This window comes from Giraffa tippelskirchi, chromosome 1, assembly GCF_054371585.1.
Source record: "Giraffa tippelskirchi isolate mGirTip1 chromosome 1, T2T-mGirTip1v1.2.pri, whole genome shotgun sequence".
Lineage (NCBI taxonomy): Eukaryota > Metazoa > Chordata > Mammalia > Artiodactyla > Giraffidae > Giraffa > Giraffa tippelskirchi.
Window position 1 is genome coordinate 67,718,517 of NC_137275.1, and position 17,291 is coordinate 67,735,807.

The 17,291-nt window shown below is 40.9% G+C and overlaps 1 protein-coding gene and 1 long non-coding RNA gene across 12 annotated transcripts in view; both read left to right on the forward strand.

Moving 5' to 3' along the window:
- Window positions 1–17,291, forward strand: part of PPARGC1A (PPARG coactivator 1 alpha) — a 391,629-nt gene that overhangs the window by 294,137 nt on the left and 80,201 nt on the right. The gene's annotated exons all lie outside the window — the stretch shown is intronic.
- On the forward strand, window positions 6,239–8,492 carry LOC145527796 (uncharacterized). Its single transcript, XR_014069878.1, has 2 exons — window positions 6,239–6,585; window positions 7,167–8,492. It is a non-coding gene; the product is annotated as an uncharacterized LOC145527796 (long non-coding RNA).

Here is a 17,291-nt window from a genome sequence, read left to right on the forward strand (position 1 = left end):
TATAGCTGGTACGCTGAGGTGGCTGTAGATTCTGTCAACGGCTAAGATTTTATAATACGTCTGGAGCATTAAGTGGGTCTTAGAAGAGTGCTTAAGGTAATGGAGTTAAGGCTGGGGAGGAGGAATCAGGTGGAGGAAACACTGAGGGTTTGTGGTTAGTTATACTTTCCCAGGCTTCTCAGCTGGGTCTCGGAAAGTTCATGTGAGGACTTGGCTGGTTCGAACTGGTAAATTGAACATTCCTCATTCAGTACACTTGTCAGGTTACAGGCCCATTTTAAGTCATGCTGCATTAAATAAACAGTACTTTTAAAAATGTTCATCTCCATAGACCTCTTATCTAAAAATCGGCTATTTCATATTGAGTGAATGCCATGCATTTTGCAGAGGATGGTTAGGGAATAGCTATAAAGGTGTACGTGTGTGTGTGTGTGTTGGAGGGGGTGGTGGCATGGTAGTTGGTGCCTCCCTGGTGGGCTGGTTGCAAATACAACCTTTTCTGTGACCTGTGTCCCTGAATTTCACGTTGTGACACCTAGATGAGGTACTTCTCATTAACACTTTCAGAGGACTTGGTTTGTCAACTAGTTAGATATCTATGCATGCTTAATCTACATGAAAACACCCCTTCTGTTTTCCTGTGTAACTCTCTACCACTGACAGAATTGTTTTCAACACTCTAAACACAAGGTTTATTCATTTAACCTGTCATTAGGTCATTTTAAACCAGTGGTTCTCAACCAAAGGCAATTTTGTCTACCTGGGGACATTTAGTATTGTCAGGAGGGATGTTTAATTGTCAGGACTGAGGGCAGGGGGATGCTGCTGGCAATCAGCGGGTAGAGACCAGAGATGTTGTTTAACATCCTACAAGGCACAGGATGACTCCCTACAACAAAGAATCATTTGACCCCAAATGATGGCAGTGCTGAGGTGGAGAAACCTTGTTTTTTTAAAAAAAATAGTTACTCGCAATTTTTAGAAAACTCTAAAGATGAATTGGTCATATTTCTGAGAGAGAAAATAAAGTTAAGATACAGGATACAAAGACTTAGAAGCAATATAAAATTATTGAGATGCCCAGGGCCTCAGGACTGATATGTCAGAAATTCTCTTAGTGGCAGATAGCAAAAAAGTGACTGTATATATAAGTCCCCATAACATTTTCTCCGATGTCACTAAACCCATTCTTCTTTGTGGATTAAAGGGTAATAAGGCCATGTATGGCGACACCGTTACACCCAGCAGCGGCTTTCTCAGCATTTGTATAGAGAAAAGATGCCTCTACTCCTTACCCTCTAGTGTTAAACTCAGACATCTTTTGTATAATAGAAAAAGAAAAGTGTATTTTGAGCATAGGTGGAATTCTAAAACTGTGTTGTCCCCTGTGAAGAAGCTCTGTGGGCAACAGAATAACCCTTGAATGGCTACAGCTTTGCACGTTGCTTCTCCCGAACCTGCGTCACGCCAGGTATTTCCCAGCGCCTGTGACTTTAAACCTGTCACAGCGGACTTTCACCTGTGCTCGCTCACTCTCCTCCTGTTCTCAAAATCCTGTCTCATCACATTTGTGAAGCCCTTGTACTTGAGCAAGCCCAACAGTCATGGTCTCTGCCACCTCTGATCTGCCAATAACAAGCATTATCTACCTCGGATTCCCAGAATAAAATAAGGCACTGAGTCGTTCAACACTTTTCCCTGACTCAAATAGCACATTGATGACACTGCTGGAAACTGGCCACAGGGTTTGTGAATTCTCATCAAAGCAGGAAGAAAGAGGGTATTTAAGAGTTACATTTAGTACTGCAGAATATTTATATGTTGGGAATAAATAGAAATTTCTTCCTTTGACCTCTTCCATACATTTGAGTCTGAGGTTAATTTTTATGTAACATAAGAAAAAGAAAATGAAAGAATGAAATTGAATGTCCTGATTTGGGAAACAGTGAGTTTCTGAACGGGAGCATGGTGAGGAGACACGCAATTGTACATGCTGGTTGAGTAACTGGGCACACAAACAGTGGTCTCTGCTTGCACAACCTGTGTTTGGATGTGTAAATGCAGGTGACCGGGTATGATTCAGAAGCCATTCAGCGAAACAGGGCACAAGGCCTATAGGTGCAGCACCCAGTGAATCTGATCCATGTGTCAGGAAAACAGGATGCTGTCCCTGGATCGACTGGTAGCAAGATTTATGTTTCAGAATATTGCAACACAACTTCCTTCTCTCTGTTGCTTTGTGCATTGTTCGAAGAAAGAGAATAAAGGAGTACTTTTACAGCATGGCAGTGTGTGAAGATGGGTCACATAGCTTAGGTTAAATAACACATTGGCTCTTCTGGGACATTGTGGGCCACCTTGTCTCTGCTTTAATTTTTTTTTTTAATCTAAGTATAGTTGATTTACGATGTTATGTTTATTTATTCATAATTTTTGGCCACACCCTGTGGCAGGTAGGATCCCAGTTCCCTGATTAGGGATCAAACCCATACCCCCTGCATTAGAAGGCAGAGCCTTAATCACTAGACCACCAGGGAAGTTCCATCACTGCTTTATTTTAACCTCTGCTTTAATGCCTCTGTGATTCCACTGAATGGGCATCTTTCATTCATTGACTGGTTACTTCTGAATACAGCTACTTGGGCTTCTTTAAAACATGGAGAGTGAGAATGTAACTGTCTGTAGGTCATTACTCATAATATGTTCTGAAGTCTGCCTTTGCTAATATGGAGAGAAGGGCTCTCTGCTGTGGCCTGCATTCAAGTTGGGTAATTGCTGGAACTCACAGGAAGGTCTGATACTGTGAACTTTTCTAAAAGAAAAAAAGATGGTTTCCAGTTTTTTTGTCTGTAAGGTGTCCTGTTTTATGCTATCAAGGGAATGGTAGATGAAAACTTTCAAGAATATTTGATCATTCTGGTGGAAATATAGATGAATTTACACTTTTTCCTTTAACTTTGTCATATTCTAATTTTTTCAACAATGGGCATATATTATATACCTAAGAAAAGTTGAAAAAAAACCCAATCTTAGATATTCAAAAAACTGAGTATTTTGGAAACAGAGAACCAGCTTGTGTTGTTCACTAAAGTTTTTCTAGGTGATTTCTTAGAAAACAGGAGAAAGTATGTACTTAGCAAATAATTGCAACCTTATGAATGGGTTGACTATCATATATTTATTGATGGTATGAACTGCCTTAGGTAATATGAAAACTACATATAGAGCACCAAAGATCTATGTCCTAAAAGACTTTAAATCTAGTTTGGGAGGGTAAATGGTGAAATGAGAAATGATTAGCAAAGAATGAAAAAGACTGTGCATACAAATATACATATACATGTATATGTTCATATATATCAGCAATTGGAGGACAATGTAAGGCTGTGTATATTAATGTATATGTGCACATGTACATTTACATGCATGGGGTTATATATTACATATATATTAGCTTTTGGCAAATATTGCAAGACTGTGTGTTTACATATGTACTTGTGTGTGTGTGTGTGTGTGTGTGTGTGTGTGTGTGTGTGTGTGTATTCTAGCATATACTGAGGGAATCTGTAAGAATAATGTCACCAAGGCTGATGAGAGAATAAGAGTGAAGGGTTTTCATGGACAGGTTATAAAAATGAAGAGCTTGGTTTACTCAAGTGAATTATGTATTAATGGGAACACAGGAATAAGACGAGTAAGTCTGGATTTAGGGTGGGTACAAAATTATGCCAGGTCATGAGAACCCAGTTGCAAATGTTTAGAGTTTCCACAATAGCAATTAGGGTGCTACTAAAGATTTTTAGCAGGAGAGCAATGTGATGGAGATGGTATTTAAAGACGATCATTCTGATCATTGTGAGAGCTATGTACAAGCCAAAAGCAAAGGAGTCTGACAGCAGGCTCTGCTGCATTCCAAACCCCATGCGATGCAGGTGCGGAGAAGGGACAAGGTGACAGCAGAGGGGATGGTGTCCAGGGAACAAAACCTGAAGCACCTTGAAGGAAAATTCCATCGGTACTGACAAATATGAGTTAGGTTAGAGAGGGAGCTGGCAAAGCATGCCAACTGGAAAATATTCCAAAGAGAATCAGAACTTCATGAGTCTCTATCTGGTTCAGTGTCTGCTCACCTTTAGGAACTGAAGTACTTTCTCGGACTGTGACTCATTTTACACAGGGGCTCCCATCTCCCTGCTGCCTCAGGGGCAGAACATATTTAACCCAATCCACACATTTACATGGTGTCTGCTTTTTCTCACTTGTCTCCTTGGAGGAAATTCTGTAGCCTTCCATGGTAATGAATTCCTGCTTCTGACTGTGCCCGTGGTCAGGCAGACTTTTCTATGAATGGCAAACCTCTTAGAATTTTAACAAAACAAACAGAGGAAAAAATGTGTGTCCAAACCACCTCCCCTTAATTTAATCATCAGGAGAATAAATTCTCCTTTGTTATGTTGAGAGAACTAATTCATTTACAATAATCACTTCTTAAAGATTTCTGGAATTTCCAATTTGCCATCAATAAATGTTTGTCATTTAAATTCAATTTATGGCCCACAACCAGATTTTTGCCGCACTTGGTAATGACACTTACGGAGAACATAGACTTCAAGTAAGAAAATAATAGCCCTTTAAGTGGGGAGATAATTGGCTGTAACATAAGAACATTGAAGAATGTTGAAACTCATGGAGACTTATGGAGTATTTTAAAAATTTATGTTGTACTTATCTTTGCATTTGTAGTCTACCACAAAATTCCAAATTCTGGGTATAAATCAGTTAGATGTTCATCTTGGAGAATCACAAATCAGGAAGCAACAATCTGACCCAGCCTGTGTACAGCTTTACTTTCAACTTCTACTGTCGGCTTATCTGACAGGGAGACTGAATAGGTTTCTTGTGTGTGTTCCTCTACACACCTCAGTTAAAGACCGTTTTAGACTTCTTGCCTGGATAACATCTGCCTTATCTTGGGAACATCTGGTTTATCACCCTGTTTCCTCGCTGCCATTATGCTGACCACTGGAAAATTATGGCTCAGGAGCTCTGATCCACGGGGGTATGTCTGTTGCCATCTACCTGTGCTAATAAATAAGTCACAGGATGCCGGTTACATGACATCCGTGACCATCATCACTAACTTTCCTGGTGGTTGCTTTTGTTAGTGTGCATGTGTGCTAAGTTGCTTCAGTCATGTCTGACTATTTGCAACCCCATGGACTGTGACCCACTAAGCTTATCTGTCCATGGGATTCTCCAGGCAAGAATAATGGAGTGGGCTGCCATGCCCTCTTCCAGGGGATCTTCCCAACCCAGGGACTGAACCCATGTTTCCTGCATCAGCAGGTGGGTTCTTTACACTTTGGTTAGTGTAAGTTTTGATTATAAAAGATGAGGTCTGCCGCTATTTTTCATAGAAGTCAATTCAGTTCTTGCTGCTGCTGCTGCTGCTGCTGCTATGTCACTTCAGTCGTGTCCAACTCTGTGCAACCCCTTAGACAGCAGCCCATCAGGCTCCCCCGTCCCTGGGATTCTCTAGGCAAGAACACTGGAGTGGGTTGCCATAGCCATTTGCAATTTGGAAAGTAAGAATCCATATGTGTTATTGGTCACAATGATGATAGAAAGTGGTTGCTGTTGTTTATTTTTTAGGCTGTGTCCAACTCTTTGTGACCCCTTGGACTGTAACCCACCAGTCTCCTCTGTCCATGGGATTTCACAAGCAAGAATACTGGAGTGGGTTACCATTTCCTTCTCCAGGGGATCTTCCTGACCCAAGGATCGAACTAATGACTCCTGCATTGGCAGGAGGGTTCTTTACTGCTGAGCCACTGGGGAAGCCCAGAAGGTACTAGTTTGTGCTTTTTGAGGTAGAGACCAACTAGTTCAATACTCTGGGTACTCCAAGAAGTAAGTGAGCCATTGTATGGGCGTATCCTAGGCTTTTCTTACCTCCTGAACTCTCCATTGGGTCATTGAACTGAACATTACTCTGCCTGGGTATCTTTGGAGCCGGAAAAGTGGAGACCCATGTCCACAAGGAAGAAAACTTGGAGAGGATTCAGGAAAAAGTGGCTCATTGCTTCTTAGATTTACTTCAGAGATATTAGTCGAGGTTAAAGTAATTACGATGCAGGATACTGCAGTGGACAAACTATTTGTATAGCAACGGTGTGTGCTTGCACAGTATGCTTATACAGAGTGTCTGTTTGTCCTCATCCCCCTATCTATATGCAATGTGGTAGAACCACAGCCCAGCAGATGGCTCACCTCTGAATGAGATCAACACAGAAAGAAGATAAAAAGATGAACATTAAAGATCAACAGCCAAATTTTCTTCCACTGTTTTCCACCCTGACTTCACATTTTTAACAAGGTTCATCTGTCCCAATAATTATGTGCCTAGTCTTTTAGAAATGAACTCTTTTATTGTGGGTTTTATAAAAGGAATTGCCTATGATATAAAACAATTTTGTAAGGACCATTTTCTTCTTCTTCTTCTTTCACCTCTCAGGTTACTTTCAAGATTGTGTGCTCTTGAGGTATACTTTGAAAGCAAAGCAGGATACTGTGTTTTACTGTAGCGTGCCAAAGATGCAGAATTACAAGCAGGTAGAAGGAGAGCAAGGAAAAGGGGAGAGAGGTACACAAGGAAATACACACTCTTACTTTGAGCAAGGGCAACTTTTTACTATGATAAATGACTTCTCATCCATTGTGCCATTTGTCCCAAAATGATGATAGGAGATACTTTTGTACTTGTTCTGTTCCAAAATAATAGAATAATTCACGTAGTTTCCAACTCTAAACACCGATTCTGTGTAGACCTGCCCATTCCCATTACTAGTGCAAGTTATTCATTCAAGGTTTGCAGCCGGATAGATTAATGAGTTACCAGATCTTGCGTAAAATGACTTGGCCTGAGTTTTAAACTAGGTTTTGTTTGTTTGTTTGTTTGTTTTTTACCTTTTTTGGGGACAGTCTTGTGATTGGTGTTAATGGGCTCTAGAGATCAAGCCCCCAAAAGAGTTTTTGGTTTTTTTTTTAAGAAGTAGCTTTGCTAACTATTTCCCCCACTACTTCATTCTCTCCCAAACTTCTGCTCAGAAGCAGTTAGTTCAAGGAGGTAAAAGCAGGCTGGTCAAGTTGGGAGAAGGGAGACTTAGTAGCCAAATTCTTGATGGCTGATGCCCTGCTGTGTGTCACATCAGCATGATTTATCAGAGCCTTGACTACGGCACAGAGGTTAGAGTTTTAGAGTGAGTTCCTTGGTGTTTCTCACACAATATGCAGGGCTGGAGCTCTGAACTTTGAAGGAAAGCCTCAGAGCTATTTGCAAAGTGCTGGTGCTTAGTGAATACTAAATTACATTTAGGAAATAGTCTATTGCTACCAGTTATACTTCATTTTTATTCTTGACACAGACACCTAAATCAGAGAACAGTAACATTTCAGAGATTATGGAAGCAGTTTGGGTATGTTCCAACACTATAATAGGATCAGAATTTTAAGGCCTTTTGTATTATTACCAATAGTCACTTAGTTTCTACTGCAGTGTACTTTGTAGGGAATTACAGCTTTTACTAAAAAGATTAAAATGCTATTATGCAAATGATTGCAGTATGTTATTATGTTTACAAATTAACATCCATGGCTCAACACACAAATTAACTAACTATTCTATCTATGTTATTAAGGATTTAATAAAGTAACTGGTAATAAAAATGGGGAGCTTAGAACACTTAATAGGAAACAATTCTGATTTAACAGAGAACTCAAGCCTTATGTTTAAGGTTCTAGGTGATCTAGTGGTAAAATAAAGTTGAGCAAATCACAAAGAACTGGGACTGTGAGAGCCACAAATCTGCTTGTCTGAGACGCTAATGATCAGGAACTAAATAACTTCAGGCTACAATGTACGGAGGGCAACATATCAATAAATCTAAGCAAAGCACACACACTATCTTCTATTAATAAATAGTTCATTGAAATGATAATCGCCCTCCATTGCATGTTTGATATGTTCCATACACACCGAGAATACTCACATTATTCTAAAATGGAGCTCAGAGCAAATTTTACTGTGGCAAATGGGATTTAGCTGCAGAATATCGCTGTGTGATAAAAGAGGAGAAGGCTAGGTTCAGACTAAGATGACTTTACAAACAGGCTGCAAATTGCTATTCCTGGCTGTTCATAAGAGATCATAAAAGCAAGGAGATAAGAACCGCCAAGGTCTCCGAGAAATGAATGTATGTGATTATGTTATCTTGTGGGTTGGATTTACTAGACAGACCGACAACACCTTCACTTCAATCCAACAGGAAAAGTAGAAAGAGATGTAGATTTTGAATGGCAAACTTTGTTAGAATGGGCAAGTTCCAAAACCCTAGAATTAAAATCTTTAGAAAGAAATCCAAGATTCCAGTCAGTGACTCCATTTCTCGATCTCAAAATGAAAACTATAAGAGTATTACTCTTAAGCAAACAAACAGAAAGGGGGAAAAAATAATTGCTAAAAAATCCTGGAGCAACATGATTCATACTTCAAATATTTTTGGTTTATTTTTCTTAATAGTCAAATACAGATGTTGAAGACTTTTAGGTAAACAATAACCTTTTTAGGTCTACCTAAAAACAAATAATTAAATGAAATAATAAATAGACTATTATCGTTTTAGATCTACCTACAGAGAGCCACTACCTACAGAGAGTTGGGCTTCTTGGCAGGAATATCTGGGTGTACTTAAAGAAACGTAGGAGCAGGGAAGCAACTGCAAACTTGGTCAAGGTTTGTGCCCTTGCATACAATACAAGCAATTTATTTTGTTCCGAATAGCACCTCTGTCGTTGGGAAACTACTTATGCAAATTTGTGATATCTAGCTTTAGCAAGGCGCCTGGTTCCCTCATTTCCTTCCACATTTGGATAAATTGTGTTGTTCTTCACTCTTCCAAATTTGTCCTTGTGGAAGCGAACACTTGCAAATTGGTTGAAGCTTGCTAAGAGAAAGAAAGAGGGGGAGAGAAAGGAGGAAACGATTCAACCAAAAACAGTGGCTGTGACAGCTTATGGTTTGATGGTTTGTGGCCTTGTGCTGTTCCCAGGCACCTGATCACAAATGTGGTACAACCTCTGTGATGCAGGCGTTCTAGAACTCTTGCCAGCACTCACTTGACACAGCCAAGGTTTAAAGTACTGACTGTAACTTTACACAGCATAGTGGGACCGTGTGCCTGTGTGTGTGTGTGTGTGCGCATACATACACATTCACATTCTTTTTTTCTTCAACGGAAAAAAAAAAGGGATACTTGCCATAGCAGGGTGGTAAAATAATTAGTCCAGCAGACAAATGTCTTGGCCTGTGTTTAAACAGAGCTTTAAGGACACAGTGTTCTCACCAGTCACATATCTAAATACAAACCAGTGTCAGCTGCCATGCAGACCAAAATGTAATAGCCTGCTTTCACATAGGTCATCGTCAATCCATTTTGGTCGGAGTCACACTTCACATCTGTTTCTGCGTGCTGCAGCCCCTTAAGGAGGCGACGGACTCCATAAGAGCACAAACAACCTAGCTATAAATTGCCGCTGCTGGAGTTACTTTGAATAAGTATATACTGTTTCATATTTATAATGGTGAGGCTTCATAATATGCACAGTGAATATATAACACCGATCAGTTCAACAAGCATGAAATTGTATGTTGTCAACTTGTCACATAAATAGAGTCATATTCTGGCTTGCGATAATGTTGAACTAACATTTTTTCCCCCAGAATCGTCGAGAGGGTCACAAAAAAAGTGGGGAGGTAGCATTTCCTTTGGGTAGATAAACAGTCAGGGCTATTGTAAAGCTGATATTACAGTTGATGGGTTCCTTTTCTCCCCTCTCTTCAAAGTGCTTGCTTTTCTTGGGTGAATGCTAATTGGCTAATCTGGTGTGTTTCTTCTGTCATCCAATGGTATCATTTTCAGCCAGTGCTAGAAGGCTTTTTTGGGGTTGTGTATGTGTGAGTAGCTTTTTTTGTTCTCCTTTAAAACTTTTTTTTTTCTATTCTTGTAGCGCAAATCAGTGCTAATTGTCATGAAATTTTCTAACCATCTTTTGGCAAGCTCTCGCATTCGCTTGCACTCCAGTTAACTCTTAATTCATTACCAGGGTCCTGGGTCATAGAGAAGGCTGGACATTTCTATCAGACTTTCCCATGATGGAGAATTTAGGGAGATGCAGGAAGGAAATGATTTAAGCAAATATGCAACTTACTGAAAAGAGAAGGGGAGAAATGAAAGGTACTCACCAGTCTCTGGGGTGCAACAGCAGAGACCGGTTTCCAAGGTGGCTGATATTTCGGCCCCAGAGGCATGAGTAGAAACTGATATCAGTACTTCTTCACTTTTGAGAAATTCTTAGATGTGTTCAGTGCTCCCCATCTTTCTTCAAATGGCCTGGAGACAGAAGGTGTTGCCGACTATTTCTGCCTTCATGTGGGTTTCCCCAGTTAGGTTGCTAAGTTTAAAACCTCAGGACAGTGCTTTAGAATGCAGGTACTACCAGCGGGTGTGCCTAACACTGGCTGCTCTGGTGGCTCAGATGGTAAAGAATCTGCCTGTAATGCAGGAGACATGAGTTTGATCAAGGGAAGATCTCCTGGAGGAGGAAGTGGAAACCCACTCTGGTATTCTTGCCTAGAAAATTCCACCTGACAGGCTACAGTCCATGGGGTCGCAAAGAATCAGACACAGCTGAGTGACTAACACACACACACACACACACACATGCCTAGCACTTATCTTTTCATCCCATGTCACTTGTGGTATAGATGGTCACATTTTCTCATGGAAGAAACCACTTGCCAGCCAAAACTGCTGGTCTCCAACTTGTGTTTTCATATTTCTTCATGCTTCTGGACTTAAGCAGTTTCTTTACACCGATTTATTTATTCCTTCTTTAAAAAATTATTGTCAACCATCAGCATGCCCATTTCCTTGCTGCTTTCTGGAGGTACTGTGATAACATGTAGACAAAGTTTGTGGTGCTATGAAGCTCATGGTTAGTGATGCAGGCAGGGCTTTAAAATCAAGTGAGATAAGCTCTAGGATAGAGAAAGCAAACCAGGGACTTTCTCCTCTTGCCTGTTATCCTGGTCGTTGCTCACACATAATTTCTGCCCTTCTCTGGGTTGGTACACTTATCATCTTCAAAAAGGCCCTCACCTTAAGGTGGAATTTTGCTGAAGAGAGTTTCTCCTAGGTAATGGGACCTTCTCCTCCAAACCAGAAACCCAGGCATAGAGTCCATCAAATTCAGGGCAGTGGGACAGAGTATTTGAAAGTGGGGAACCTGGGATTTATAGTGTCCTACACATATAGTATTGAGAAAAACAGTGGTTTGCTCATTGGAAATGACCGAGAGAAGATGGGGGTAGCAAATCTAAGGGCAGAGGGCAAGGCTGTCAGCAGAAAGTTCTCTAACCAGTGTGTCAAGCTTCTGTGAGTGGGACACTGAGCCCCTGGCAATGTATGTGGGGCTCCTTTGGATGAAAACCATTTTGTACCATTTTAGGCCTGTTGACCTTTCTCTGTGAGAATGATATTTCAGTCCAGCTGAAAGGCCTGACACACTTTTTGCCTATATGTGACGTCCTGAATAGGTGGCTTTTCTGTGTCTTGGAACCTTCTTTTCATTGTCTCATGGAGAGTCCTGCCTGCTTCCGTGAATGAGGCAGGCTCAGGACAAAGTCTCCCCAGCCCTTTCCTCTGCTCTCTGGAGGTACCAGGCACTACATCATTCCTGGGCTGATTCCATTAGATCTGTTTCACTTCCCTGTAATTCCCCAGCTTAAATCTCTTCTCCCCAGTCCTTTCTGAGAAGTTTGTTTCTGCTTTTACATGGTGCTTACATAGGGCAAAAGTCCCTCTATTACAGGAACGCCCTTGGTTTTTCCATGGACTCTTGGCCTAAGGATACTGGCTTCTAGTGCCATCTCATTTGTTCAGAGGTGAAGTTGGAGCTTCTGTATTCCAGACATAGTTCTCCCGGGTGTTCAGGGATCCTCGCCAACACAGATCCTGTCCAGAAATGTTCTCATGTTAGGATCCTCTTGTGTCTTGCCAGCACATGCTTAGCGGGGACACCCTGCTCTCCTCCGAGCCGCTGATATCAGTTGCCTTTTCTTTTAGGCGGTGCTGCAAGCTGGGAAGGCTGGTCCCACTGAAGAAGAGTCTGGGCAAATGCCTGAGCATTTGAACGCAGTGATGCTGCATGGGATGAGTGACTTCTGAGTGACTTCTTTCCCCCGCTGGTCCCCAATGCTGCGATGCTGAGAGCAGTAGATTTGAGTTATATTAGGTCACAATGCTACTTTCTAGCTCCTTTAATCCTATCACCAGGCAATCCCAACAATGTAGCTGAGGTGGCTGCCGCTGTCCTAAAAGGATTTGTGTTAGTTTCTCCTGGGACAACTCTGGTCTGGTCTGCTTTGCAATATTTGTTCCAACTGAAGATTTTGACGAAGATATTCTGTCCATACAGAGCCAAAGAATTTTCTGCATTTAGGTGTATTTGGAGGTAACTGAATGTTGCCTGGTCTTGGCAGATAACTGAGTCTGGCAGTCCATGTAGCATGATCCATGCCCTGTCTAATTTGTCTTTGAATGGCAAATGTGTTTCTTCTCTGAGTCAGCAAAAGGCATGATACCCTCCAACAGTGCTGTGTGACCTCTCTGCTGCTTTTGTGATATGGAAAAACAAAACAGTGATCCTACTTTTTTTTCCTTTATTTGCCTGTTCATTTTTATTTCTAGCGACATGTTTCATAGCTGAAAGAGAAGATGTATGTTCCATAGATGGGATGCATTTTTACTTAATCACAGTGGTTATTTTTATAATTCATATTATGAGACCTCATTTCTCTGGCCATTATTAACTTAGTATTGTTAATTGTCTGAAACATAGCCGAGAAACACACCATTTGTATAAATGTCTCTGAGAAGCCAAACCATGTGCAAAAAAAAATCCTACCCTCAAACTCAATGCATTTTATTCCCAGATAAGCTTCTCCAACTCTCACTTACCACTTGCTTCCTTTTGTTTTACTTGCAATTTAAACAAATCTAGTTATCTGTGTTCTGAGCATATGGGAGATTAGAAGAAATGATTTAGAAAGTTAATGAGCTTGTAGAGGCAAGGAGTGGGAAGTAAGAACTGACCAAAACAGATGAGACTAAAAACTGCAAAAGGTAGACAATTACTGAAAATATGACTATCTGGGGCAATTTCAGCTGAGGAAAAATGCCCTGTATTTCTCAGGGCTATATTTCTAAATAGCTCCCTATGGTCATTTTATAGTATCACACAATGCTACAAAAATCAATTCTTGTAATTTTTAAGATGAGGGAAATATGTAAATGAAATGCTTTAATAAAAAATTAGGTGCTTAAGCCGTTTAACTTCTTGATTCATCTGCACGAGTGCCAATGTAGATTAATGCCTGATCATGAGAGATAAATGAGCCATATATGCAAACACACACATATTTTTTATATATAAAGGATTTTCATGGGGTCTAGATATCATCCTGTGTTTCCCAAGTAGCAACACGTAATATGAGAACATTCTGTGTAATGATAATGTAATGTTAAACTTCATTATATATTTTGTCAGATCTCTTTCTCCCTTCAAAAACACAACTGGTAAAATTTCCTCCAATAAAAAAGATTTTCTTTTTTCTTGTCAGTAGTAAAACTCTTTAGCTATGAGGCCATTGGTTAAGACAAATACAGCTCAGCAGTTTTTGTTTTTGTTTAGCCACTAAGTTTCGTGTCCAACTCTTGTGACCCCATGGATTGTAGCCCACCAGACTCCTATCTCTATGGGTTATCCTTAAATAAGTGATTCCCTACATTACCTTAGAATGAAATGACTTATACTCTTCCCCTTCGGTGCTTTTCTATCCAGCCTCCAAATATAAACCACCACCCAACAATGCATAATTTATTGAGAACATACTTAAGTATTACCAGTACTGTGAATAATTTCCTCCTTGTTTCTCATTTCATTTGCAGATCCTTTGGGTAGTCATTCCCTTCGCCAGGGTATCTTCCTGACCCAGGGATCAAACTCGGGTCTTCTGCATTGCAGGCAGATTCTTTACCATCTGAACCACCAGGGAAGCCCTATAAATAAATCACCAGCTGTAGAGCTTGCAAGACACTCACTAAATTGTGCTGCTTGGTTTTGGGTAAAGGATTTCAGATAATGTGCAGAACTGAGTTTCCTCAGTCTCATCTCTGTCTCAAAACCCAAGGAAAGCTATGACTGAGTCTTCTTTATCTGAATTTTCTGGCCCAGCTCTGTCACTTTTCACCTGAGGGGAGAGAATGGAGAGTTTGGGTTTCTCTATGTGGACCCTGAGCTTTGGTTAGGTCATGACCCCTCATTAATATTCCAACTTTGGCAATTTCAAAGAATGCCGGCCACCCTGACTACTATAAGCAGCCCAGCTCCCCTGGTACTTCTCACACTTCTCCTTTGTAAAAAGGCATTTGTGCCTCTCTTCATGTCCCTTTCAGGAGTCATTCTTCCCTTGTTCAATTTTTCCCCTTCTCTTTATGGCTGTCATAATAGCCCCTGATACAGTCAGGCGGCGGTGACCCTGTCCATCACTCACCTGCAAGCTATTCTTGAACCAGCGGATGGTCCCTGAGTGACCAGATTAATTGTGCTGGTGGTGGGCCTTTCCACCCGACCTTTCATCCAGGAGCATAAAAGCCAATCCCAGGCTGTGTGTGAGCTGGCTGCCCTGCCATTGCTGTGTCCTCCACAGAGCCGAGCAGGGGAAAAAGAGAAAATCAATGCAAATGAAGTTCAGGAACACAGACAGGAAAAGCTGTGTGGTTGGGGGCTCTCAGAAATTCAATCTGTCCTCTTCTGCGTGTCACTGAAATAAATCTTAAAAAGTGAGAGTTCAAAGGAACTTTTCTGTAGATACAGTGTCCATAAACTGTATTATAACCATGTGCTGTGGTAAAAGCTGTGGTTGTTTGGGTCTGTGTTCAATCGGAGCCTTTACCAGGGAAAGGATAAAGTGCTAAGTCTGTAAACTTAAGGTCTCGGTGGCCCCTCGTAGGCAAAAAATGAGTATTATTGTCACATGTACAAAAGAGCACCTTTTCCTTTTGTGAAGGTCTCTGCATTGTAGCTAAAGGGGTCCATGCTTCTGGCAGTGTCCCTCAGGCTCCATTATAAACCCCACAAGGACTTCCGCCATATTCATTACATGGCTGCCTTAAGTTGGTGTCTTGTCATTTCCTCAGTGCCCAGCACAAAGCCATGCATATTTGGAATTCTACCTCTGATGTCTGTTAATGGATGGATTTCCAGTGGTTCTATCAGATTCAAGGAGAGAAAAAGAGTCAGGAAGAGAGAGAGAGAATAAAGTGACCTTCCCAGCCATTCAGACCAATCACACTAAAAATAAAGACATCTCAAAGATCTGAGAGCATGCTCTCCAAGAGACGGTTTGTAAACAGAGCCAGCCGTGACAGCAGTACACGTGCACCAGCCAGAGTGGCAGTGAACCTACCTTCTAGTTCACTGAAACTTGCTCCTTAGTTGAAGATAGATGCGTGGTTATAACAGCAGTTGTGAGACACATGCTAAGCTGTTGTGTGTTGGCATATAAAGACGCTGTTATCTGTCTGCAATGGATGTTGAGTATTCACTCTGTCTCCTGCAGGAGAGGGAATATTTCTCACACTCAGTGAAGAGTTAAAGAATCGGTACCTTTACGGGGCTTCAGAGCATTGGAGTAATTCTGCCTGTGTCCCAGGGACCACCTGTTCCCAACTACTGTGTCCATAGATCTTAGCCCATTTTGCTTCTCTCAGTGGATCCAGACTTCAGACTTTTTGCAAGTATTTTGGTTTTTTGTTGTAGTTTCCTTGTCAGAAATTGCCATGAAAAAAAATTTATTTCATATGAAAGAAATGATCGCCTAATCGCACACGTTTATAATACCATAGCTATATGGCAGTTACCCAACTTCATGGAAGAATCAAGCACAGAGGTTAGAAAGAAGTGGTAGGATGGCTAATCTTTAGAGGTGTTCAGAATTTTCAGAAGCTGTGAACGTTTTGGCCTTGCTTTGGTTTATAGGCTGGAAACCTGTGTGCAAAAATAGCCAAGTGAAAGAATCTCCTTAACCTGAATTTCTTGCCAGTTTCTGTAGAGCCGTTGAATTCTTGGTCATCTTTGCTATTTTAGCAAAGACCTTAGTGAGCTGTCTTCACTTATTAGAGAACGGTACCCACGTGAGTACCTGTTTAGGCTGACTCATAGAGGTGTGTGTGCTCCCAGTCGTGTTTGACTCTTTGAGACCCCATAGGCTGTAGCCCTCCAGGTTCCTCTGTCCATGGAATTTTCCAGGCAAGAATACTGAAGTGGGTTTCCATTTCTTCCTCTAGAGGATCTTCCTGACGTAGGGATCAAACCCTCATCTCTTGGGTCTCCTGCATTAGCAGGTGGGTTCTGTGCCAGCTGAGCTATTGGGGAAGCCCAATGAGTTAAAATTTAGTATGCCATTACATAGGAAACTCAGATACAGGGATTTATTTCATTCGTTCTTAAATTGACCCACTTGTTGACCATTTAAAGAACATCCACTGTGTGCAAGACACTAATTTAGGTACTCAAAATGCAAGAATGTATCACGTACATAATACTTAGAAGAGTTGGTTGTCTAGTGAAAAGACACTTAAATTATCAGATATTGAGATGAATTTTGTGACAAAATTAGAGATTAAGTACCATGAAGACACCACGAGAGGGGTAAAAATGTCTGCTGAATGATTGGAAATGGAGGAAAGTTTGTAGGTGTTGGTAGGTTATTTATTTGAGAAACTTCATTACGTCAGGGGTTAAACATACTCTCGTTTACTTATAAATGTAGTAAGCTGCATTTCTTACCTCTTAGGAAGAAAATGGAATGACCAAGAAAAAGGATGCACATAGTAGGCTCTTAATAACATTTTAAAAATGAATCTGCCTTCTAACAAGGCCTTTCTACATCATACTTGGCAGTCCAATAGCTCATTAGATTATAACAAAAGCAGCAGAGCTAAATAAGAAGTCCTCTGTCAGTCACCCTTGGTGGTATCTCTGAGAGCAAATGTGACAAATAGAATCAGAAATGACTTCAATAGTCAGCTACCACAAGCCAAATTTAAAAAAAGCCCTGAAAAGACCAAAAATGGAAACATATTACAGTTATCTACATTCACAGTACAGAA